We start from the raw sequence: 26,051 nt of genomic DNA on the forward strand, positions 1-26,051 counted from the left end.
TTATCCCATGGTTTGGGGGATAAAGTGAGATGATATCCAGAGGGATGCAGCCAGGAGGGCAATGAAGCTGGCTGGTTTGGGTGCTTTCCTTACATGGAAGTTTTATAAGGAGTCTTCCACTTTCTAATCAGGAGGAACAGAAGATTACTGTTAAGGGATTCTGTTTTCATTATATAGAACTTTTTTTTATAAAATTGCATAGTTGTACTAAGCCTGGAATTTCCCCTGGTTATCCATGCGCTTGATAGTAATCAACTTATATTAACTTTATAGGATTGTTATTAAGCTAATAATAATATTCTGAGCTAATAATAATATTCCCTATCATCTCCATGTTTTATGGTCACTATTAAATTCTTCTCATTCTTTTTTATGTTAAACATGGTAGAAAAATATGTTAAATCCAATATATGCATACATATTTATACAATTATCTTGCTGCACAAGAAAAATTAAATTAAGCCAGAAAAAAATGAGAAAGAAAATAAAATGCAAGCAAACAACAACAAAAACAGTGAAAATGCTATGCTGTGAACTACACTCGGTTCCCACAGTTCTCTCTCTGGATGCAGATGGCTCTCTTCATCACAAGACCATTGGAACTGGTCTGAATCATCTCATTGTTGGAAATAGCCACATCTATCAGAGTTGATCATCATATAATCTTGCTATTGCTGTGTACAATGATCTCCTGGTTCTACTCATTTCACTTAACATCAGTTCATGTAACTCTCTCCAGGCCTCTCTGAAATCATCCTGCTGATTGTTTCTTACAGAACAATAATATTCCATAATATTCATATACCATAATTTATTCAGCTATTCTCCAGGTGATGGGCATCCACTCAGTTTTCAGTTTCTTCCCACTACAAAAAGGACTGCCACAAACATTTTTGCACATGTGGGTCCCTTTCCCTCCTTTATGATTTCTTTGGAATATAAGAAACACTACTGGATCAAACTCTTTGGGCATTGCTCTCCACCAACAATGTATTAGTGTCCCAGTTTTTCCACATCCTCTCTAACATTCCTCATTATCTTTTCCTGTTATCTTAGCCAATCTGAGAGGTGTGTAGAGAATCTCTCTCATTCTTAAGCAAAATTGTAGTGTTATTTTGTGGAGTTAAGTTTCCAGGCCAATGATAAGATTTTGAGAGGTTTGGGATACAAACAAATTGAACAACAGGACCCATTTTCTCTGATTTTTAGGATGTTTTTCTACAGAAAGGAAATGTAAGCTCCAACAAAAGAATGTAAACTCTTCAAGACTAAGAACTTGTTGCTTTTTTTGTTCTTCCATCCATATCAACTGCATTTGGCACATAGGAGCTTAATAAATGCATGTTGAGTGAATGACTGATGATATGAACCTGCATTCACCTTTTGGTAGTTTCTGCCTATTGCCCCCACCTCTGCTATCTGAGATCAAATAGAATGAATCTAATAATCCCTCTTCTAGAGGCAGCTATTTGCTCAGAAAGACCTGAGTTCAAATCCAACCTGATACTTTCTGATTGTATGATCCTGAACAAGTCATCTGAACAACATGTCTGATTGCCTGACTAAATGGATTCATTGGTGAAGGAAATAGCAAACCACTCTAGTATCTTTATCAATAAAATCTCAAATGGGGTCAGAGGATCGCATACAACTGAAAAAGACTGAACAACAAAATCCCTCTCCTACATACAGTCTATCAAATCTTTGAATAGAGCTGGTAAATTTCTCTTCTTCCTTTCTATCTTTACAAATCTCTTCTTCTTGCACCAATTCAAAGCCTCTTGCAATTGGAATAACCCTCTGGATGCTCTTCAGTTTATCAATGTATTTCCCAAAATGAACACAATAATCCAAATGTAATCTGACCAGGGAAGAACACAATAGAGCTATTAACTCCCTAGTCATGGACACTATGCCTCTTAATTCAATAGAAAATCACATTATTTTTTTTTTTTGGCTGTCATATCATACTGTTGACTCACATCAAACTTACAATCTGCTAAAACCCACAGATATTTTCCAGATGAACTTCTAACCATAATTTTCCTTTCTTATGCTCATATACTTCATTTTTTAAATCCAAATGCAAGACTTCACATTTATTCTTATTAAATTTCTCCATATTAAATCTGGTCCAACATTCTACCCCATCTAGATTTGAGATCCTGAATCTCTAATCCAACTTATTAGCTCTCCTTCCCAGTTTTGTACCATATGCAAATGAAAAAACATGACATTTATGTCTTTATTTATTCATGTCACTGGTTAAAGGATGAAACAGCTCAAGGTCAAGGAAAATTCCTAGAGAATTCCAGTAGAGACCTCCTTCCAAAATCAATCCATTAGAAGCTACTCTTTGGGGGCAAACATTCAGCTAGTATCATTACTAATTGTATAATCTCCAAGAATAGAAAAGGAGACTTTGTCATAAGTATTGTTGAAATCTAAGGTAATTCCTCTAACCATTCCTTTGCTCTGCCTTTATAGTCTATCACGCTGTCCCCAGTCAAAGAAAGGGATAGAGAGACAGAGAGAGAGAATCTTTCTGTATTGATAAAAAAACATCTTGGCTTCTTTCTTTCTTAAAGCAGTTAGGTAATATGGTGAATAAAGTAATGGTTCTAGAATCGGGAAGACCTGAATTCAGAGGTGGCCCTGGGCAAGTCATTTAATATCTCAGCCTCAATTTTTCCATCTGCAAAGTGGGGATAATAACAGCACCTCCTTTACAAGGCTATCATGATAGGATCAAATGAGATAATACATGTAAAGCCTTTTGCAAACCTTTAAGCACTATATAAATACTAGGTTAAATTATTGTTTACTCTATGTTCACTAACCTGCCCTTTAATAATAATTTCTATAATGTCAGAAATAAAAGTCAAGTTCACTGGCCTATAATTTAAAGATTCCAATCTCTTCCTTCCCTTTTATTTATTTATATTGGGAGGGGGGAATTCACGATATTTTCCCTACTCCAGTCTTTTCATGTTTTAAGTCATATTTCAAATTAGTGATCAGAATTATTTTGTCCATAGAAACTCATAAACAGTTGACTAATAGAATATAAAGAGTACAAGAAGAGTGCCTCTCCCCAAAATTTCCAGATTTTTAGAAATATCTATAAAATAGATCATTTGCCTTTTTGCCATCTTCATTGCTATGATCTGGAAACAGGGGAGAAGAAAACCAAAGGATTGCCATAGACAGGTAAAGTATTGTGAGGTCAAGAAAAAAAGAGCTGATCCAGGAGTCAAGCCAATCTTTTCTCCCTGAACTTCAGTTTATTCATCTGCAAAATATGGATAATAATCCTTGCAAAGAAAACATTTTGTATGTATTAAGGGACCAAAGAAATGTGAGCTATTATCTAATATCTTTATATAGGAATCAGCCAGAAAGGAACTCATCTAATTTAACTCATCAGTTTAAGATGATGGAACTGATGCTCAGAGTTAAAGTGGCTTCCAGCTCCCCTTAGGGTTGTGATATCATAAGTTCACTGCTACCATTGTCAAACATAATCTATCTTGAAAGGTGAGATACCACTTTGTTTAGAGGAAGGATAAGCTGACCTATGCCCCAGCATCTTGAACTATTTTTTCCAACACCTTGGATCTGGCTTACCCCCAAATACATTTCACCCTAAGCTATTTCCCCCTTAATTTTAAAACCCATTGTAGATTTCAAAGGAAATAAAATCCATATGTTTCTGATTCATTTAAACTCAACTCATCAAATCCTAGTTTTGTAAGAGTTATTTGATGTTCAAGATGACTTGCCTAAGCTTCTTGTGTTTGAACTAAGATGTAATTCACCAAGATTAAAAAGAACCTGAACCCCTGGAAAGTTCAGGCAGAGACTAAAACTCTAAACTGAGAGAAGAATGCATGTGGGCACTGTACTTGGCCAGATTCTTCTCTGCCAGCCCCAGGGGCAACTGAAGTATGTAAATCTGGGATTTTATCAGTGAGAGCTCTGAATAGCCTTCTAAACCTTAGTCATAGATTGGCTTTCTGATCTCTGACATCCCAAGTCTTCCTGTTCCCCTGGGACAGGCTGTTCTATAAGTTTCTCAAAACAAGTTTGCAAAAGGAAAACGCTTTTAAAAATAAATAAATGAAAAGTAAATGCCATGAAAGTTGTTTCCCCTCTAATAAGAAATCTAATAATTAAATATTACAGAAAATTGTGGCAATAAGCAGAGAGAGACTATGTGGATGTCTGTTGACAGTAGGCTAAAAACATTTTCCTCCAGATCTAGTAAGATTGATCAAGGTGCTTTGTACAAAGCATTTGTTCAGTGAATGAATGAATGAATCTTATATAACCGCTAAGCTGTGGCATTTCTCTAATTAGTGATATCAATTAATCAACAAACATTTGCTACATGCTGGGAACTGGGCTAAGTGCTGAGAACACATTAAAAAAACAGAGATAGTCTGTGCCCTCAAGGAGCTTCCATTCTAATGAAAGAGAATACATATGTGAATCATGACATACAAGATAAATAAAGAATAGATGTAAGATAACATTAGAGGTGATAAGGGACCAAGAAAATCCTTTGGGGGGATGGAGATTTTACCTGAACAAATGCTTTTTAAAAGCCAGAAATTCTAAGAATCAAAAGATGGGAGGGGGAGCATCCTAGACACGGAGAACAACCAATGAAAAGACACAAAGATAAGAGATGGAATGAGGTAAGTCAGCTTGACCATAGAGTGCATGGAAAGGGACAGATTGGAAAGATAGGTTGGCGCCAGGTGGTAAAGAGTTTAAATGCCAAACAAAAGATTTTATATTGGATACTGGAAATGAAAAGAAGTGGGGAAATAACATGATCAGTCTTTACTGCTTTAAGAACATTTCTATGGAATGGAAGATGAATTGGTATAAAGAGAGACATGAAACAGGGAGATCAATCAGAAAGCTATTGGAATAGTCCAGTAGAGAGATGATCAAGGGTGGTGACTGAATTAGAAAAGGGGCACATGTGAGAGATGTTTAGAGAAAGAAATTACAAGATCTGGAAATTGAATGGATGTGTGGGATGAGCAAGAAAGGTTGGCATTGAAACTATGAGGCTGAGTCACTAAAAAGATGGCAATGGCGGTACCCCTGACAATCATAAGGAAGTTTAGAAAGGAGAAATATTTGGGGGAAAGAGTGTGTTCTATTTGGACATCCAGTTCAAAACTTCCAGTAGGGGACATTTGGTGACAAATAGACAATTGGTGATAGGGGACTGGAGCTCAAGAGAGAGACTGACTGGATAAATAGTTCTGGAAACCATCTGCACAAAGATGATAATTGAATCCATGGGAGCTAATGAGATCACCAAGGGAGAGAGTATGGAGAGAAAAGGAAAGAGAACCTAGGGTAGAGCTATGGGGAATACAGCAGCAGTGACAAGGATGAAGAGACAACAAAAGGGACTAAGAAAGAATAGTCCATCAGTTAAAAAGAGAACCAAGCAGAGAAAAATCATAGATACCCAGAGGGGAAAGAGGTCCCAAGATAAGAAGGTAGGTAATAGCATTAAACACTAGAGAAATCAAAAAGCATAAAGATTAATTCAAAGCCATTAAGTCATTAAATTTGGGAATTGGATGGCATGGTGGGGGGGAAGTAGAGTGTTCCACCTGAAGTCAGGAAAATTCATCTTTCTCAGTTCAAATCCAGACTCAGACACTTACTGGATGTGAGACCTTGGACAAGTCATTTAAGTCTGTCTCAGTTTTCTCATCTGTGAAATGAACTTGAGGAGGAAATGGCAAAGCACTGGAGTATACTTGTAAAGAAAATCCCAAATGGAGAGGAGAAGGAAAGGAAGGAAGAGTAGAAAAATTCAGAATTCAGAATCTTACAAAAATGAATGTTGGGGATAGATAGATGGTTCAGTGAATAGAGCACCAGTCCTAGAATCAGGAGAACCTGAGTTCAAATCTAGCCCCAGATTTAATTTAATACTTAATAATAATAATTTAATATTTAATACTTGTGTGACACTGGGCTACTCATTTAATTCCAATTGCCTCATCCCCCCCAAAAAAAATGAATTTTGAAGATGATCTTTACATGTAATTGGAGAAAATAAAATACAATTAAGTGGGAGAAAAAAAAAACAAATTGGTAGAGTCAGATATGATTAAACAAACTTCTGAAAAAGCAATTTCAGTTGAAATATATATGTGCATATATAATATATATAATGCGCATATTTTCCTGCTCTTTCTATATATAATTCATAAATATATGAATATGTACCTCATTTCCTAATGAGCTATCTCCCCTATTCTCACTTTAACTAGCAAGGTGTAGGTTGAGCCCCCAGAAGGGTAGCTACCTTAAGATGAATGATAGCATCTCTCTTTGGTCTAACATTTATTCATGAGCAGGATTCCTCAGAGAGCAGCTACTACTTGATATTTAATAGTACTCTGTGGGTCCATACTCTGAAAACTACATCTCCAATGTCCCAAATTAATAATGAAAACAACATTTATATAGTACCTATTATAAGCCAGACACTGTGCTAAGTCCTTTACAAATATTATCTCATTTAACCTCACAACTTTTGGAGGTAGGCACAAAAAATACCCATTTTATAATTGAAGAAATTGAGGTAGTGTCTGTGACTTGCCCAAAGTCACACAGCAAGTAAGTGGCTAAGGCTGAATTTGAATTCAGGTTTTCCTGACTCCAGATCCAGCATTCTCTTTACTTTGCCACCTCCCAATCTTCTTCTTCACTTACTTTTAATAATGATATATTAAGAACAATAGAATAGTTACAGAATACCTCTGCCCCATGACTCCCTGTAAGCCCCTTGGGAATCACTCTTCTACAAGTCCACACAGCATTCCTAAGAAGAGTTGATTCAGATCTAAATAAAATACTCTGGTATAGTTTCAAGTCCCACTTCCTGCAGAAATTTTTCCTGATCTCTCCTTACCCCTTCCCTCCTATGAGATCAGATCTCTGGAAATCAGTCTGGAGAATGTTTTTCCAGGTAAGAAAATGGTTTGGATGGATTTTTTGTATTATTGTTAATGCCAAGAGCATCATTATAGGCTGCATTCAGATGGTATTAGAGCACCAGAGAATGGCTTTTATTTGCTATGGCTTAGTCTAGCCTCTGCTACTAAGTTTGAGGAATATCAGTTCTGAATTCTAGACTCCGGTGCTTGACACATAGTAGGTGCTTAATAAAAGTAGTTTAACAAAACTAGTTTAACTGACTTATTGGTCCAGTCATTAAAAAAAAAATGTTTGAAAGACAATAAGGAGCATGTGTTAGATGGTAAGGAGAGAGCGGAATTGAGCATAAAGTCCAAGCTTGGGGTTGTGCCTGGAATTCATTCTATAATAGACAAAAGGGAATCCTGGTATAATGCACCAACAAGAGCTGACCAAGAGCAACAATGGATTTGTTAGAGAGACAGAATCATGGGAACTGTAAGGACTCAGAGAGGAATCTATGTAGCAAAGTGTAAGAACTGTTCCCTGAGGATTGCTGTGAGCCATCTGTTTTTCAAATTGCCCTCACCCAAATAGGGCTAATGGGTCTCAACTGATACTGACAATTTTTATTCCAATAGGGAACATTCACGTGGTAGAACTATGGCATAGCATTTGTGTCAGAATAAGAAATACACTATACATAATAAAAATAATAGTTGACATTTACACAGTGATTTACAGTAACATACTTTCTGAATGTGGGCAAGGCTAGCCCAGGGCAAAAGGGAGAAGCAGATAAAGTCTGCCATCCTAAAACTGCTTTTAGCACCTTCAAACCTCCCAAGTTTCCCTTTGGAAACCCCTTCTCATCCCCTCTGTCCTGCATGGAGCCCTTTCTTTGATGGTTCCCTTAGGGCCTTCCCAGGTGATTGGCTAATCAGATTAACTAATCACAGGCTTTGGAATCCAGCTTAGATGTTTATAGCTGAGAAAGGTTCAATGGATCTCCTTTAAGCTGACATTTTCATTTTCCCTGGGCACTTGACAGCTGTCTCATAAGGATCTCATTTAATTCTTTAGCAGAGGAAGGGAAATTATTATTTCCATTTCATGGATGAGAAAACTGAGAATCAGAGAGACCATATAACTCTCCTATGGTCAAATAGATAAGATAGATTCTGTCAGTGCCAGGACTAGAGAGGGGTTTTCTAAGGAGTAAATCTTTCTATAGCATCAGATTGAGTTTAAGAAATTAGTGATGTCATATATAACCTATATCAAATGATTTACCATTTTAGGAGGGAGGGAGAGAAAAAAATTTGGAAGTCAAAATTTTGTAAAAATGAATGTTAAAAATGGTCTTTACATGTAATTGGAAAAATGCTATTAGCAAGGGGGAGGGAAGGGGAGAGACAGAGAGACAGAGACAGAGAGAGAGAAACAGAAACAGAGAGACAGAGAGAAATTAGTGATATGGACATTTCAGACATCACAGAAGTTCTAATAGAGCTGATATTTGAGCAAAGTGTGCTAGTCAATGTTTAACAACTGACCCTGGGTGAAAAAATGCATGTATGTCACACTTTTAAATTGTATTATTTTAAATCTGCATTATTCATGTTTTCTCCATTCATTTTTCTTCAGGCTCCTGACTAGCCACCCAGTCTTTCCACTATACCAAGTTGCTTTCCTACATAACTTATATGGATAGATGACTCTCCATATCAGCAATGAGTGAGGTTGTTTCAATACTGACAACCTAACTTGAACCCAGTGTGCCTCATTTTATAAACCAGCAAGACACCAGGATTTATTGTGTCTTTTCTTCTAAATGAAAATAATATACTTCAGTCTGTATTCAAATTTCATAGCATTTTTCATCATGAGTCTTTTAGAACTATCTTAGATCAACGTATTGTTGAGAAGAGCTAAGTCCATCACAATTGATTACTGTACAATGTTGCTGTTACTGTGTACAATGTTCTCTTGGTTCTGCTCCCTTCATTCAGCATCTAATCATAGAAGTCTTTTTAGGTTTTTCTGAAATCTGCCTGCATATCATCTTATAGAACAATAGTATCCCATTACATTCATGTACCACAACTTATTCATCCATTCCCCAATTGATGTATCTCTTCAATTTCCAATTCTTTGTCAACACAAATATTGTGTCTTTTTGCTTTGTATTAATGGAAAGGGGGAAAAAAAGATGCCAGAAGGTGTTATTCAGGTATATGCTACAACTAGGTAGTACTATCTAGAGAGACAGAGCTGATTGTTAAAATTTCAGTGTGGACATTTTCACGTTGGAAATCAATAAGCCTAAAAATTAGGGCTTGATCATTGATTCTCTAGATTTAAGAAGGTGATGAAAAAACATTAATAATATAAATTAAACTTCAAAATGTGTCGGTAGATACTTTTAAAGAGAGTCCCTTGTTAAACATTTATCAGCATATCCCTCATTATTCTTACTTAAAAGATTTGTAGGATCCTGAGGAATATTTAGAGAGGATCTAGGACAAAAGTGTTTACATGTGGCCCACAAGAATCCAGATGGCAGCCTTAAAAAGATTAAAATGTAATTGAGAATATTTAACAAAATAAATAAATAAAAATATAATAAGTCATAGGTAATATTACATTTTAGGACCAAGTCAATATGTGGTCCCTAAGGATCTTTATGTGTGGTTTAGTGGCCCCCATTTTTATTTGAGTTTGACATCATTAATCTAGGACAACCTCCCCTTCCCACCTCCATCACAGAAAAGAACCAGAGACAGAGAGAGCAAGCAAATTATTAAAATCACACAGGAAGCGAGGAACAGAGACTGGATTAGAATCAAGATTTTCCCAATTCAAATTCAGTGAGTACTCAAATAAAATAGTGAAGATGAAAACAAAATCACCAGCCCTTTCTCTGGGGGTCTTCTCAGTCTCAGACTACTGATTATCTGTTATTTCCATTTTGCCGAAGGATTTCTTTCTTTTGCAAAAAACACTCCAATTTGAACTAAGTTAGCTTATTTCTAATTGCTTTAGCTGGTCCCAAGTTGACTTTTCTGTGCTCGGGGAATCAAGGTCTTTGGAATGCCCCTTCTGCCCACACATTGCCCCCCTCAAGTTACCCATTTTGGCAGTGCCCCACCCAGTAAAGCACAACAATGGGCTGCCAATACAAGAGCATCTCACTCTATGGTTTTATCTTGCTATCTGACATCAACTCCAACAAATAACAAATACAGATGGAACTATTCAAGAGGCTAATGTGACATCTGAGACAGAAACAAGTCTTATACCTGTATCAATCAGTCACTCAGTAAGTACTGAACAGGGATAAATACACACCATTCCTTTCCTCCAAATCTGACTTAAGATGCATAGCCAGCCTATAACTGGGATTATTTTTCAGTCCAGTCCTCTATTTTTTTTTCTCTTTGAAAGAGATCTCATTTTAGGGGTGTGGCTTCTGTTGGAAAACGACATATTCAGACATGCTCTATTTATTATGTTTCCAACACTCCACTAAAGTTGAATCCCTATCCCTAAGGGGAAATGGGATCTAAACAAAGTAATAATTAAAGGAAATTATTGGGGCCCTAGAAAAAAACCCATCAAAGGGGGAAAAGGTATGGTCTAAGATATAATCTCTCCTCAGTGCATAGCACAGTTCCTGGCACATAGTAAGCACTTAATAAATGCCTGTTGATGGAGTAACTAATTGATGTGATCTGAGAGAAAACAAGAGGCCCTACTATATTAATAGAGAATACCAAAGCAAATGAATGAGGCAGGAAACAAGAGTCCAAAGTAGTTGTTTAAAGCCAGGGAAGTCAGCTCTTCATCAGGTAAACAGATTCCATTCCAAGAAAAACAGAAGTTTTCAAGGACTTTTTAATTTTTTTTTTGTTTTTTTAGTTTTTCAATTTTTTCAATTTTAATGTTTTAATTAAATTTTTAATTTTTAAATTTAAAATTTTAGTTTTAATTTTTTAATTTAAAATAGTTTTTAATTTTTAAATTTAAATTTCTAAATATATGCGAAGGTAGTTTTCAACATGCAGCTTTGCAAAATCTTGTGTTATTTTTCTCCCTCTCCTCCTCAAGACAGAAGGTAATCCAATACAGGTTAAATAAGTGTAATTCTTCTAAACACATTTCCATATTTGAAGAATTTCTTTCTTTAAAATATAGGTGATCAATGTGCTCACAATATTCTTCTTAATTCTGGGGCACTAGTGCTACCCATGGACCCAAGAAAGGGAGACTTCATGGAGGAGTAGAGCCTTGAACTGGATCTTGCAAGATGAGTTGGGTTTAAATAGAAAGAAATGTTTTGGGGTTTTAATCATTTTTCATTCATGTCAGACTCTCCATAAACTCTTTGAGTTTTTGTGGTAAAAATACTGGACTGATTTACCATTTTCTTCTCCTACTCATTTTACAGATGAGGAAACTGAGGCAAACAGGGATAGGTGACTTAGCCAGGGTCACACAGCTAATGAATATCTGAGGCCAGGTTTGAACTCAGAAAGATGTGTTTTCCTGATTCCATGTCCAGTACTCCATTCACTGTATCACCTTGCTGCCCTAAGAGCAAATATCAATAAAACTGCCCCGAATAAAACTAAGGGCACATGTTGGGAAATCGTGAAGAACAATTGGATGATGAGGTCAGTCCAATTATAAAGGGTACTCAAGGTCCAAAAAAGGACTATAGATTTGTACATGGTGAGAGGAAAACATTAGAGATTTTTGAGCTAGTACAAGGGAACACAAAGAAAGAAGTGTTTGGAGAATATTAATTTGGGAGTGTGTGCAGAATGGATAGAGTTGGGAGAAATGGGGCCAAAGATACAAAAAACAGAGACTGGATAAGCAATAGCTGTAAAGCTATTACTCTGTAGCCCTTCAACTTGATTTGGAGTTTGATAGCATATTAATGCCATACTGTCGGCTCATCCCCCAGACCTGCTAGTCTCCCCAAACCAGTTTTCTGTTTCTTAGTATATCAGCATATCATCTGTCAACATACTAAAGGATGGCTGAATTCAGTGAAAGCGTTAAGCTCCATATCTCTGATGAAGATCTTGAGTTGTGTGTGAATTTCCCTGGTGAAAGCTGATACGCCTCCATCTTCTTCTTGAGATTGATTGTCAATCATTCATTCGTTCTACAAACATTTATGCCTACCTAGAGCAAACTATTTGTAAAGAACTGGAGAATCTGTAAAGAAAATAAACTGTTTTGTTATATGTAGAATAAAACACACTCAGTCTGGCATTTAGAGACCTTCAAAATCTGGTTCTAATCTACCCTTCAAGCCTTATTTTCATCATATTGCTCTTCTTCAAACTCCATATTAATTCTACCCAATCTTGCTTTGCCTTCTCTCATACCTGTGTATTTATAAAAAAGTATTACTTAGAATACTCTTCCCAAGTATCTCCCACTATTAAAACCCGCTTCCACTCCTTTCTCAAATGCTACTTCCTCCATGAAGGCTCCTATCATCTTTCAAGGTGAAAATGACCTCTCTTTCCTCAGATGTTCTTGGAATTCTTTTTATCTAGTGCTCTCCTTTGCCTTTATCTCCTTCTATTCTACTGTCTACTATCTAGTTGGGGACTTCTTATCCTCCCCACCCCTTGAGCAAAAGAACTACAGAGTACAGGATTTGGTTGGTTAGCTGGTTGGTTGTTGTTCATTCTGGAAGAGGACCAAAATGACATCAGTATTTTCTCTAGTCAAGATTTTCAAAATAGATCACCTAATTTAACTTCCTCACTTTATAGGCGGTCCTAAGAGAGGACCAGATTTGCTTAAGATTACAGAAATCTGCAAAGCCAGAATTTTGACTCAAGTCCCCTGAGTCCAAATTCAGAGCTCTTTCCATTTCTGCATTATTTACATCCTCAGTGAATCAGTGACAGGGCAGCTCCTTGGTACAATGGATAGAGGCTCAATCCTAGTCAGGGAGACTGCTTTTCCTCAGTTCAAATTTGTGTGAAGCTAGGCAAGTCACTTAACCCTCAGTTTCTTCAACCATGAAATAGACTGGAAAAAAAAATGGCAAATCACTCTAAAAAACCCCAAAGGGGTCACAAAGAGTTGGACATGACAAAGCAATAATTCTCAGTAACTAACATAGTACATAGCACATAGTAGGATGATTAAACTAGAAAGACCAGGTACAACAAACATTGTTTGTTCCTTCAATGTATTCTTAAATTCTGGTCCTTCTAGTTTAATCACCCTACTTCAGTAAAGAAGTGTTTATTGAATTGATTTTAAATGAATAATGAGTAAAATTCCCATATACTTTGATTAAATCAAAGACAGAAAGAAAAATCCTACTCATGCTAGGATATTTATGGACACATTTTGTGTTTGTAGTAGCAGAGAAGTGAGTGTAAGTATCCATTGATTGGAGAACAGCACAACAAATTGTGCTACGTGAATGGAATAAGCATTGATTACAATGTAAGAAATTATAAATATGGAGAATTTGGAGAATCATGGGAAGACTTTTAAAAACTTATGCAAGGCAAACTTGGCAGGACCAAGAAAGCAACATTCACAATGAAAAAAAAGTTAAATGAAGAACAATAACAGAAAATATAATTCTGTAAAATTATAATGACCAATCTTGGTCCCAAGAAAGAGTTGAGAAAATGAACTTACTTTCTTTCTTTGTAGAGGACACTAAGGGTCTGGAATATCCAGGAGCAGAAGACACTGAAAAGTATTCAAATTGTGAGCTCAGAATGAAACTTATTCTACTGTACTAACCAGATCCAAGCCTGGAGGAGCAGATATCTAACCCTAACCTTTAGAGCAGTGAGGGACCTCAGCCCAGCCAAACACTCCTTCCTGACACCTTCTCTGTCCACCTAGGGAGAAGTTTCTCTTGCTGTTCTCCTCTTCAAATTCTTGCTTTTTCCCTTGTGATCCTCAGCTGCTAAATATAAGAACTATAATATGGGGAGAGGGGAACATTGGGTTTCTATAATATTTCACTTTCATCTCTGTGTTATCTAAAATACTTATATAAATCTTAATGGTCATTCATACTTAGCCAGCTTTGCTATTGCATGCACAGCCTGAGAGAGGAAGAATGAATTTTCCCTTGGAAAAAAAATGGAAGAAATATTTGCTAAGCACAGGCTGAGTTGGCAGGAAAGACAGACACAGGGAGAAAGAGAGAGACAAACAGGGTGAGACAAAGGCGGGGAGACAGAGAAGGGAGGGAGGGAGAGAGAGAGAGAGAGACTGAAAGAGATAGAGAAAGACAAATTTAGAGAAACAGAGACAGAGATAGAAACAGAAAGACAGGGAGATAGAGAAACAGAGAGACAAAGACAGAGAGAGAGAGAAAGAGAAAGAGAGAGACAAAGTGAGACAGAGAGAAGGAAGAAAGGAGGGAAGAAGGGAGGAAGAAGAAGGGAGAGAAGGAGGGAGAAACTGAGAATGAGTTTTGTGTGTTACACATGAACTCACAGTTACCAAGAGGTATCTAAGACTATTACAGGCACCCTAGACTATGAACCTGAACAGCTATGTACTGGGCATAATGGCAAATGCAGCTGCATGAGTTCCAAAGCCTTGGGTCATTGGTTGCCAGACACTCTGCCCCAGGTGAGGAGGGAGAGGTTCATGTAGGTACTGCAATGAGGTAAAAGACTTGGACAATGTAGGTTTAAGCTTTATCAAGGTTCCCAGAGTCTAAAACTGCCTGGGACGAGAGGACCTTGACCTCTCTCATGAGCTCCAACTGGCACTCAGACAGATGAAAGTGTAGAACCAGTAAAAGACTTGACCTGGGTCACCCAGCTAATAAATGTTCATGCCAGCCTACCACCTCCTGTCTCCTAATTCCAAGACCAAAACTACAATATTTCTATTAGAGCATGTGACATGAGAGATTAAGTAGATTTGGGGTCTTGATGAGCTTCTTTTTCTTTAAAACAAAAATGATGTCCTTTCTTAGAGATTGTTATTTCCCAATGACTATCCCACTTCCCCCTTCCCCAATAGGATCTTCCCTTTGTAGCAAAGAAATAGTTCAAACAAATCAACACAATGGCAGGGTCTGACAATATGCACCTCATTCATACCTTTAATCCACCCCTCCTTTGACAGGAGGCAGGAGGCAAGCTTCTCTGTCAGTCATCTGAAGTCACAATTGGGGACTACACAGATCAGAGTTCTGAAGTCTTTCAGGATTGTTTTCTTTTGCATTATGGAGGCAATCCTATGAATTGTTCTAGTTCTGATTACTTTACTCTGCTTCAATTCATGTAAATGGAGGGTGTTTGTTGGACTAGATCTTCCACAGCAGGATGGAGGAAGATAGCCAAGGTAAGTAAGAATTGTGTGTGTGCATGGGGAGGGAGGAAGAGGTAGGAAAATGGGGTTAGCTCCTCACTATTTCAGAATGTGACTCTGGGATACTTTCTATGGGACATTTTGCTTTTGCCTACCTACTCCTTGACTAATTTAAAGGGGGCAATAGGAGACTAAGAGAAGAAAAGTTATTTATAAGTTGATTATCTTCAAGAATTTTCTCTTTTTCCAGATCAAAGTTTATTAGAACCTTAGGGTGAAAGAGACTCAATAGGAAAGATCCTTTCTGATGCTTTTTTTCTCTACTCCATTGCTTTTGGGATTAAAAGTTTGCTGCTCCCAGCCTCAAGCCACCTCTGCCTCCAGAAAAAGAGAAGGCATGTGATGGCTCTTTCTTAACATGGAAAATCACAAGTTAGGGTTAAGCCTTGGGCTCTTCTGGTGTCAGGTCATACATAACTCTTTGGGCAAAGATTGCCTTTCCTTCCCTTAAAAAGCATGCCTTGTTCTTCCAGATAAGGAGACTTGACCTCTCCTCCCCCTTTTCTGCTAGTTGCCTCCTCCTCTCTCCCCAGCCTTTGAGTCCAGAGTACTGTTTTCCCTCACACCCTTCACCAACCCTTTCTGAGTTGCAGAGGGAGAAGCCAGTTTCCTGATCTCCAGGGCAGAAAGAACCTGGGAGAAATGCCCTAGAACAAAGTGTTACTTGTGGAACAGACTCAGTCGAGTAGCTGAACTTGACCCATCACTAAACCTCTCATTTTTTATTTTTGTTTTTTTACTGAGGGGGGAAAAAGGTTCTTTTTCTAATAATTCTACATATTTCTATCGTGTTTAAAAGTTTACAAAGAACTTTCTTATTAACAACTGCATGAGGTGAGTCCACCAAATTTAAAGTTATAAGATCAAAAATTGGAAGGAACTTTAGAAATTATTCTAAACTGTTCTCTTAATTTTAGAGATGAAAAAACTAGGATCCCCAGATGCGAAGTGCTCACCGCCGTAAAAAGTGGAGTCAGAATTTGAACTCAAGTTTTTTGACTCCAAACCCAAAGCTCTTCAAATTACAACTTCCTACAAATAAAGAAACTGCAAGGAAATTTAAATGCCTCGTCCCTGGTCAGTGAGCTCATCTCAAAGTCTGGAGCAAGGTTCGGGTCTCGTCTTTAAGATCTGGATACTTTTTACCTTTCAGAGATTGGTCGCAGTCTCTCCTTCAGTTTTTTCACCGCCTGTGCGCTCTGCCTTCCCTCTGTCACCACCTCTGTTCCCCCTGTTCTCTCTTCCTCGCTCTCTCTTTTTCCCCCTCTTTCAGAGCATGCCGTTGGGCTGCTTTAATCCTGATCCAGGTGGCTGTGATCCAGGACAGGATTTACGGTGCCCTGACCCTGAGCTGTCAAGAAGGAACAGCCAGATTAATGGGGTGGGCGGGCTGGGGTAATAATCGTTTGTTTGATGTGACAAGGCTGATAGGCGTTGATTTACTTACAGACTGATGGGCTTTTAATTGAGCACCTCCATCCCAGTCACTTCAAAGGCAGGGGAAGTTGACAAGGGGCCCCTTTCACTGAGAGTTCCCAGTGACTGACAGGCCCAGGATGCTCGGGCTCCCAGGCTCGGCAGGGATTGGTCCGAAGCAACCCCTTGGAGTGGGAGGTGTGTCCTGCCCAGCATTTACCCAGAGCCCTCTGGCAAAGTGAAACATTTTCTGTACAACTCAGCAATGGCCTTTTGTCTGCTGCCAAGGGGGGGCAAAGCCGGCTCAGAAGGCCCCCACATCTCCTGGAGGGGGAGAAGGATGAGGAAGAGGAGGAAAGGAAAGAGATCTGGGGGAAGGGGGAGGAAGACTGGGAAAAGGAGCTAAGGAGAGTTGTTTTACTCCATATGGTCACACTGAAAGAAGATACTTTTTAAAATCCCCTCCTCCTCCCCCTTTTCCTTCTTTAACCCTATTTTTCTTCTCTTTCATATCCTTCTCCTTTGCTCCCTTATTCGCTCTCTCCTGGTCTGATTTGCGTTATTCCTCATGCTATTCCGTTATGCCTTTTCCTGTGGAGCTCCCCTTCTTTCTCCCATTTTCCCCCCCAAAAAGAGCAAGAAAATGTAGGACCATTTCAAGTCTGCTTTACTCGGACTCATTGGTATCACCTAGAAACTAAAGCTCTTCTCTTCCTGAGAAGTGATCCCTCTCCTTCTAGACTTGATAGGTTTGGGGTTAGAAATGCCGCCTCAGAATACCCTAAAACTTAAAGGCCAGTTCTAGATAGGATGCTTCCTACCTCTCCCAAATTTGAAAGCTGAAATTCCAAAGCACTCGCTGGCTCGGAACAAAAATGTACACCAAGTAAAATAGCAATTTGATTCAGATTTTGTTCTGGTTTTGCCATTGTGGGTTCTATTTCAATTTTTTTAAGGAATTGGAGGTATTCTTTCTTTCATTTATTAGAGATGATAGTTCATGGGTGAAGAATGCTATGTATTTTACCAATAGAAGTCACTATATCAGATAGGTTTTTCAATTGTTTATCTTTTTTTATTAGGGAGGGGATTATGTCAGAATTATTGAAAGGTAATTATGAAGAGATGATGATAATAGATAGAATTTACATAGTCCTTTAAAGTTTGTAAAGAGTTTCACATATATTAACTACATGTGTAATGGAACTGACTCATGGGAAGAGTGGATGCAAATTTTCCATGATGATGAAAAAAGGAAGGAAAGAAGAAAGAAAGGAAGGAAAGGAGGGGGGGAGGGAGAGAGGGAAGAAGGAAAGAAGGAAGGAAGTGCCTATGAAATGCCTTTCACCATGCTAAGAATTTTTTTACAAATATTATTTCATTTGGCTGTAGATGAAACAGAAGGAAGGAACTAATGGACAAGGCCTAAAGCTATTCTCTTGACCACTCTCTAAGTGGATCATTATTCTTGGTTTGATTTATTCACTGACAGTATCCAGTGAGTGAAAGTGCCTTGGGGAAAGCCTTAGATTTTCTCCCTCCCCAAGACTGACATGTGGCCCCTTGAAAATAAGTCTCAATCCTTTGCCTTGATGTTTTTTTCCTCAGTTTTTAGGAGAAGGATAATCTGGATGTTCCGACTTTACATCAAATGAGCAAGCCTCCGTGATTCCATGCCAGGATTTGCAGCCAACTCAGCATCAATGCCTGGAAGAGCAAGAAGTGACCTCTAAGAATGACCTTCAGTACTGAGTCCAATGGTAACTAAGACAAGGACTCACCCAGAAGTCTAGACATGAACTTGGTGAGACCAATGTTATATAGAAACTGTGTTAGGAGTGAACCCTCTCCTTGGTATAAGCAATAGTGTGCCCAAGAGAGATTGGGGGGGAAATAGCTATTAGTTATTGTTGCATTTTTGTAAAAGCTAATTGATGTTAAGTAATTAAATGGAACTGGGGCTCTTGTCACTGTTAGCTGACAGTGAAGGGAACATAGCTAATGGGGGCTTGAGCTAATGGCAGTAGAACAGAGACAACTTAAATTCCTAAGGGTATTCCTAGAACACTGAAGGAGAGCTATACCAGCCTGGAATAGTGAGACCAAAACTACAAACACTGATAAAACATGAAAATGAAATAATGTAAATCAAATTCTATTAGAATTAAGTATTAAGTATTATGTCTAAGCATTACGTTGTTGTTTGTTTTAATTTTTGTTTTGTAGTTCACTGAAGAGATTACTTCATTTTGATTCGGTTTAGGATTCAGCAAATTTGTGTGATTCTTTTGGAGTTTTGATTGATATTTAGCTCAACTCCTAGGATAAAGATCAACAAAGTCCTGTTACCATCTCTTCTAGTGATTTGGGGGTAATATGAACAATAAGAAAAATATGGCAGCACTATCCCTAAAACTTCAGCGAAAGATTTGAATGAGAAACTCTGAGATTAGATAGTAAGCAATAATAATCTAATTTTCTAAAAGGAAAAGTTGTATCCTTGACACCATAAACAGGTAAGTTTGACTTTAATTACTGATAAAAGTCTAGAGTCTACCACTAAATGAGTATTTTAAAAAGGAAAAAGTAATAAATAAGAACATAGGTTCAAGAATAATTTGTGCCAGACCAACCCTAGGCCCTTTGGAAGATTCAGTGAAATGTAATGTTATGCAATAAATATTTATTAAGCATCTACTCTATTCATAATTCTTTGTTAGGTGATGAGAAAGATGCAAATATTAACAGAAGCTTGATCCCTCATGAAGATTACAGTCTAGTAAACTCTTTTTTTGACAGAGTTACCAGACTGGTAAATCAGGGAGTGGAATAAATGTAGTGAACTTGTATTTCAGCAAGGCATTTAACAAGTCTTTCACAATAATCTTGTGGTCAAGATGAAAAGATGTGGATTGAATGACATTACAGTTAGGTGGATTTGTAAGTGGTTGAGAAACCAGACCTAAAGAGTAGTGATTAATGTCAACATAGAGGGAGGTATCTAGCAACATCATTCTGTCAAAGCACTATAGATTTAGATTTGGAAAAAGGGCTCAAAGGTCATCTAGTCAAACCCTTTTATTTGTCAGACAATAAAACTGCTCCCTGAGGAGGTAAATTGACATGAAATGACTTGTCTTTTATAAGAAAGGAAGGAAGCAAATATTTATTAGGTGCCTACTATGTGCCAGGCACTGGACTAAGTATTTTACAAGTGTTATCTCATTTCATCCTTACAATGCCTTGGAATTTAGTTGTGCTATTATTATCCCATTTTGTGTTTGAATAAACTGAGGCAAGTAGAAGTCAAATGACCTTCTCAGGACCACATAGCCATTAAGTTTCTGAAGCTAGCTTTGAACTCAAGGCTTCCTGATTCTACTAGGTAGCACAGTGGATAGAGTGCCAGGAATCAGAAAGACCTCAGCTATATGGCTCTGGACAAGGCACTTAACCCTATTTGCCTCCGTTTTCTCATCTGTAAAATGAGCTGAAGAAGGAAATAGCAAACCATTTTAGTATCTTTGCCAAAAACACACACACACACACACACACACACACACACACACACACAAAAACAAATGGGGTCATGAAGAGTCAGACACAACCAATCAATCAAAACCAAACAGCAAAAGGGGAAGAAATGGAATTTGATTTCTGGCTCTCTGTTTCCAGCACCAGTGCTCCCTCCATTGTACCACACTGTCTCTACTTTGGCTATTTGTAAGTTTAACATTTTTTTTATCACTAGTTTAGATGAAAGCATAGGTGGCACATTTATAAATTTTGTAGATGGCATAAATCAGAGAGGAAGAACCAATATGTTAGATGACAATGAGGATCAAAAAGATCTTGACAATCTAAAAAGAAGATCTGAATTTATGAAGATGAAATTTACTAAGTATAAATGTAGATTCCTATATTTGGGTTCAAAAAATCAACTGCACAGTTATAGGATAAAACATCAACAGTGACAGACCAAAAAAAAAAAAACCTTCTAGAACCTTGTTGCATTATCAAAAAAAATAATAATAATAATAATAGTAGACAAAATAAGGAAGAAGTCTCAATAGTACTCATCAGGTAGAGAGCACTTGAATATCTAGGCTTCACATATTAGGGAGGACTTTGACAAACTGAAGAGCATATAGAAGAAGGCAATCAAGATGTTATGAGGATTCAGAAATGATAATAATGAGAATCACAGGAAGAGAATGAGAATAATTTCATGTATAATAACAAAAGAAATAGAGGATAACATGATTTTTGTTTTCACAAAGTCAAAGGGTTTTCATGTGGAAAAAAACTCAATTTGTTTTTTCTTGGGTACAAAGAGAAGGGATGAAAACACTAAGGTTAAGTATCAGGAAAGCATATTTTGGATCAATAAAAGAAAAATCTTCCTAGCAATTTTAATTTTTTCAGTCATTTTTCTGTTGTATTCACTCTTCAAAACTACATTTGAGGTTTTCTTGGCAAAGATACTGGAGTAGTTTGCCATTTCCTTCTTCAACTCATTTTACAGATGAAAAAAGTGAGGCAGATAGGATAAAGTGATTTGCCCAAAATCACAGCTAATGTCTGAGGCTACATTTTAATTCAGGAAGAAGTTTTCCTGATTCCAGGGCCATCACTCTCTCCACTGTACCACCTCACTTCACCTGATTCTAACAATGACAGCTATCAAAGATGAAATTAGTTACCTGAAAAAGAAGTGAGTTCTCCATTCACTTGGAGACTGGTTGGCCACTAATCGGGAATGTTTTTCAGAGAAAGGTTACATTACAGATTACTTTTCAGTTCCTTTCCATCTTTGAAATTATAGAATTCTATTAATCTATGAAAAAGAGATACAGCCAGGCTCCAGCCCTATCTTTTTACACATTATTCCCCTTCAATATTCTACAGTTCAGCCAACAGATTAAATTTTGCTAAATTTCATCTCTTCACTTTCTGACTTTGCATGAACTGCCTTGCATGCCTAGAATGAACTCCCTCCTCATCTCTCTCTTTAGAATTACTGGCTTTCTTCAAGGTTCAATTCAAACACAGTTTCATATATAAGGCTTTTTCTGGTCCCCTCAGATATAAGTTCTTCACTCCAATAAAATTGGCTGGTATTATTCCCCAGATTATTTCTCCAAACTTGTACTCTCACTCAGATTGAATACAGGTGAGTGGTCACCCAAAGGGTGGCTGCTGCCCTCAAATTCTAGAGATATGAGTGGCTTTCATTAAAACTATAGCTCATAAGCCCCCACTGGTATTCTTCCTATGACAGTAAGCCAGGAGGCTCAAATAGTTCTTAGTAAAAGCATTTACTAAGTAAAATAGTTAAGTATAGGTATAATAAGAAAAAGTAACACAAAATATCTCATTCCAAATCTAAAACACATTCTCCCACAAATTATTCACAACATTTATTAGACGAGTGAGCACAAAGAGGGAGTAATATGATAATGAAGCACACATGTAGGAAAAATATACTGCAAAGGAATCTTAGTGTTATAGGTACTAGAAGATTTTTTTCTCTCTTCAGGGGAGTCCTTTTTGCAATCCAACTCTGGACTGCCAGGGATAACTCTGTCCAAAGTTGGCTCTCTTCTCTGTTGCCACACGTCCCACTCCCTAAAACTGTCTCTTTGTATCTGGGTCTGTCAGAAGCATATATCTCTGTTTCCTACTGCAAGGAGTGTCTCCTACTGATTGAGTAAATACACTTCAAAGAAACATGGCTTATGGGGAAAGAAGGAGAAATAAATGCCAAGCCCTGGTGAGAGTGATTCTTTTTCAAGGGTCAAATTCCTCTTCCATTTCCAACTTGTGACTGAATTCATTTCAGATTCTGAGAGGCCTTCCATTTAAATCTCTGAAAAATCAAAGAAAAGCATTTACATTTCATAAAGGGATAACATGATGTTAACAGTGAATTAAACACATTAAAAACATTTTAAAATGTAGTGAATAGGACCCTGGTCTTGAAGTAAAAAATACCTGGATTCAAGTTCAGCTTCAGACAGCTGTGTGGCCCTGAATAAGTCATTTCACCTCTGTTTGCCTCAGTTTTCTCATCTTTAAAAGGAAAATGTTGGCTTCTAAGATCCCTTCTAGGTCTATGATGCTATGATCCTAACACCTCTGTTGTCTACTCTTTGCTTTCTGTTATAACTTTAACCTTGGTGTTGAGGGAAAGTGGAGAGAGAAGGAACCTAATCCTCCTTTATTACTATATATATATATATATATACATATGTATATATGTATATATATATATATATATAATTTATATACATATTTACATATAGCATTTATTTTTGCACAGTGTGAGTGTATGATCTCTATAAGAGGAAATATTTTTCTTTAGCACTATGAAATAGATGCTATTTAATTCTATGTGAATATGGCAAAGATGAGGCACTTCAGACCTAAGATTTTAGAAATTCTGTTTAGTGATGTGATGTGGTAAAAGCAATACCTACTAATCTAGTTGGGACTCATGGAAGTATACATACACATAGACATATATATATATATGTATGTATGCATATATATATACACATACATATATTTTATAGGGAAAGGTATATATATATAGGGTTTTGTGTTCTGGAGTATCAAATATTCCACCAAGATTTAATTCTTTATGTAAAAATAAACAAGACATCCATCTCATTAGCATGCAAATCTGCTTTCACTTTTAAAAATTTTATAAAAGTATATGTATACTAAAGAATTGCTTTAAAATACATTTCTTTATGATTTATTGTCAGCAAATGTTTGATTTGTATACCTATTTTATATAATTACATATCCAGGGTCATGTAAAAACTTCCCAGGTGAGAAGGGTCTCGAGTAAAAGTTTAAGAAATCCTGTTTTAATCTACACTTGACTCAAACCATTCCAGTGACTGATGCTTGAAGTTAGAACAAAATGAGGCGCTTGTAGATCATGCCACTTTTGAACAAAAAAAGTTTACTTAACTATAGAAAGAAAAAGATAGTCAAAAAAGATATAACATTGGTTCCTTTTCTTCCACATTTGCCATAGTGGATAACTTGGTTAGAAGAGTTTGTTGACCAGGGACAGCTAGATGGTACCATGGAGAGAAAACCAATCTTGGAGTCAGAAGGATCTGAATTCAGATCCAGCCTTAGATGGTTGACACTTAATAGCTCTGTGACCCTTGACCAGTCACTTAACCCAGATTGCCTTGCAAAAAGAAAGAAAAAATAAAAGAAAATCTGTCAACTCTGAGAAGTATTACTTACCCTGCACTAGTCTTTTATATTTTAGATGTCCAGGAAGCTGTGTCAATAAATAAAGCCATAGTGCCCTGGACTAATTAAGTCTGGAGATTTCATTGTTTTTATGGAAAAAATAGTCTTTGCAGCAAAAACCTTTTGGACTTACTTCCATAAATCCCAACCAGGATTTCTTACCACACCACATCACAGAGTCTCAGGTCTAAATTGCCTCGTCCTTGCCATATTCACATAGGAATCAAATAAAGCCCATTTCACAGTGCTGGAGAATATCTTTTCTTTTATAGAGAGCCTACATTTAGAATAATAAAGATCAGTTAAACTACCTCCCTCATTTTATAGATAAGGAGACAGAGGTTTAGAAAAGGAAAATGACTTGTTTAAACTTCTACAAATAAAAGTAACAGAGTCCAGGTTTCAAACTTAGGTCCCATAAATAGAAGTCTGTCCATTGCTTCTGTATGAACCAAAGTGGGTCCCAAATGAATGCTAATAAAAAATGAAAAAAATATATATATGTTATTCCCTAGGCCATGGGCCCTCTGTGGTTATCTGGCCATATCACACTATTGATTCATATGGACTTGTAGTCTACTAAAATCCCCTATCTCTTTTCCCAAGAAACTGGAATTTGCCTTTATGCCCACCTTTCACTTACGAAGTTGATCTTTTTTAACCTAAATAGAAGGCTTTACATTTTGCTCTATTAAACTTCATCCACTTACATTTAGGCCTATCAATAAATGTTTATTAAGGATTTAACATACACATACATTAAGCACTGGATATAAGAAGACAAAGACAATCACAGCCCATACCTTTAAAGAGCTAACATTCTCCTGGAAGAATTCAACACACCAGTAGATAAGTGCATACATGATGATTTTAGGAAGCAAATATGCCCAAGTAAGCAGTTTAAGAATATCCGTTGACCATTTTAGGCCCTACTAGAATATCTCTTAATGTGCTCCCGAAGAAATATACTAAAGAGTCATAAGGAGTAAATCTGTGTCCCTAAATTTCAAATTTATCATTCTCTTAGACAAGGGAGAAAACTGAACTCAGTTAACTACAAATGGAGACTGTTTGAAATAGGTCACCACATATACCACTATTGTTCCTATCAGGAAATAGGACTGCTAGAGTGCTTTTGGTTTTTGTTTTCCTAGACTACTATCCTCCCATCATCCCATTGGCAGGACAGAACGCATGACTGTGATGGACCACAAAAAGGAACGTCATTTGGCACTTCCTCATCCTTTCCCCTTACTGCAGCCAAACTTCTGATGCTAATGTACTAAGATAATAAATAAAAGATGTTTTTGTTTTAATGAGAAGCCTGTACTGTTTCCCCCGGCCTCACCCCTGGGCAGGGTTTGTCAGGAGCTTCGAATAAGAAGAGTGCATGGAGCTCGCTTGGGGTTTGAGAAATATGGTTGGGGCTGGGGCAGGATGGAGGAAGAGGGGAAATAGGGGGCGGATGAGGGCAGGAGGGAGCTGGAGAGTGAAGCTCCTGTAAAAATAGAGATCAAAATCACAGTGTGAACACGCCAAGATGAAGAATCAGACAGAAAGTCATTAACCAGAAGCTAAAGATAGTAGGTAGTGTCTGAGCAGAAAGGGGGTCCAAACTAGGAACAGCAAACAATATCTCAGAGGAAGCTTGGGAGAGGTGAGGTTCAGAGTCCAGACTGCAAGTACCAGAGAACTAACAGAATGTCAAGTTAGTCATAGACTCATCTCAATTTGCCAGACTCAAATGGTTTGTGGGCAGAGGCAGGCCCAGCCTGGAGTGCTTGGTCACACCCTTGGGTTTCTCCTGAGGTTCCTTCAGCTTGAGAGTTCCCACTCCTGCTGTCTCATTGTTCTCGGAGAGAATTGTTAAACCCATGAGATGTCAGACAAAGCCAACATAGAGCGGCCGGAGGGTTGCTTTCCAGAATTTCCTTCAGTTTCTCAAGGAGAGATTGAGAAGGATTCACACACAGTAACTAGGATGCATGGTCTTTACCCTAACCTTT

The 26,051-nt window shown here is 37.5% G+C and overlaps 1 long non-coding RNA gene across 1 annotated transcript; it reads left to right on the forward strand.

Annotated features, from left to right (window-relative positions):
• Nucleotides 1-15,910: 15,910 nt before the first annotated feature.
• LOC127548219 (uncharacterized) lies at nucleotides 15,911-25,361 on the forward strand. The gene is made up of 4 exons (XR_007950335.1): nucleotides 15,911-16,185; nucleotides 16,269-16,460; nucleotides 18,376-18,571; nucleotides 25,200-25,361. It is a non-coding gene; the product is annotated as an uncharacterized LOC127548219 (long non-coding RNA).
• The last annotated feature ends 690 nt before the right edge of the window (nucleotides 25,362-26,051 follow it).

This window comes from Antechinus flavipes, chromosome 2 (assembly GCF_016432865.1).
Source record: "Antechinus flavipes isolate AdamAnt ecotype Samford, QLD, Australia chromosome 2, AdamAnt_v2, whole genome shotgun sequence".
Taxonomy (NCBI): Eukaryota; Metazoa; Chordata; class Mammalia; order Dasyuromorphia; family Dasyuridae; genus Antechinus; species Antechinus flavipes.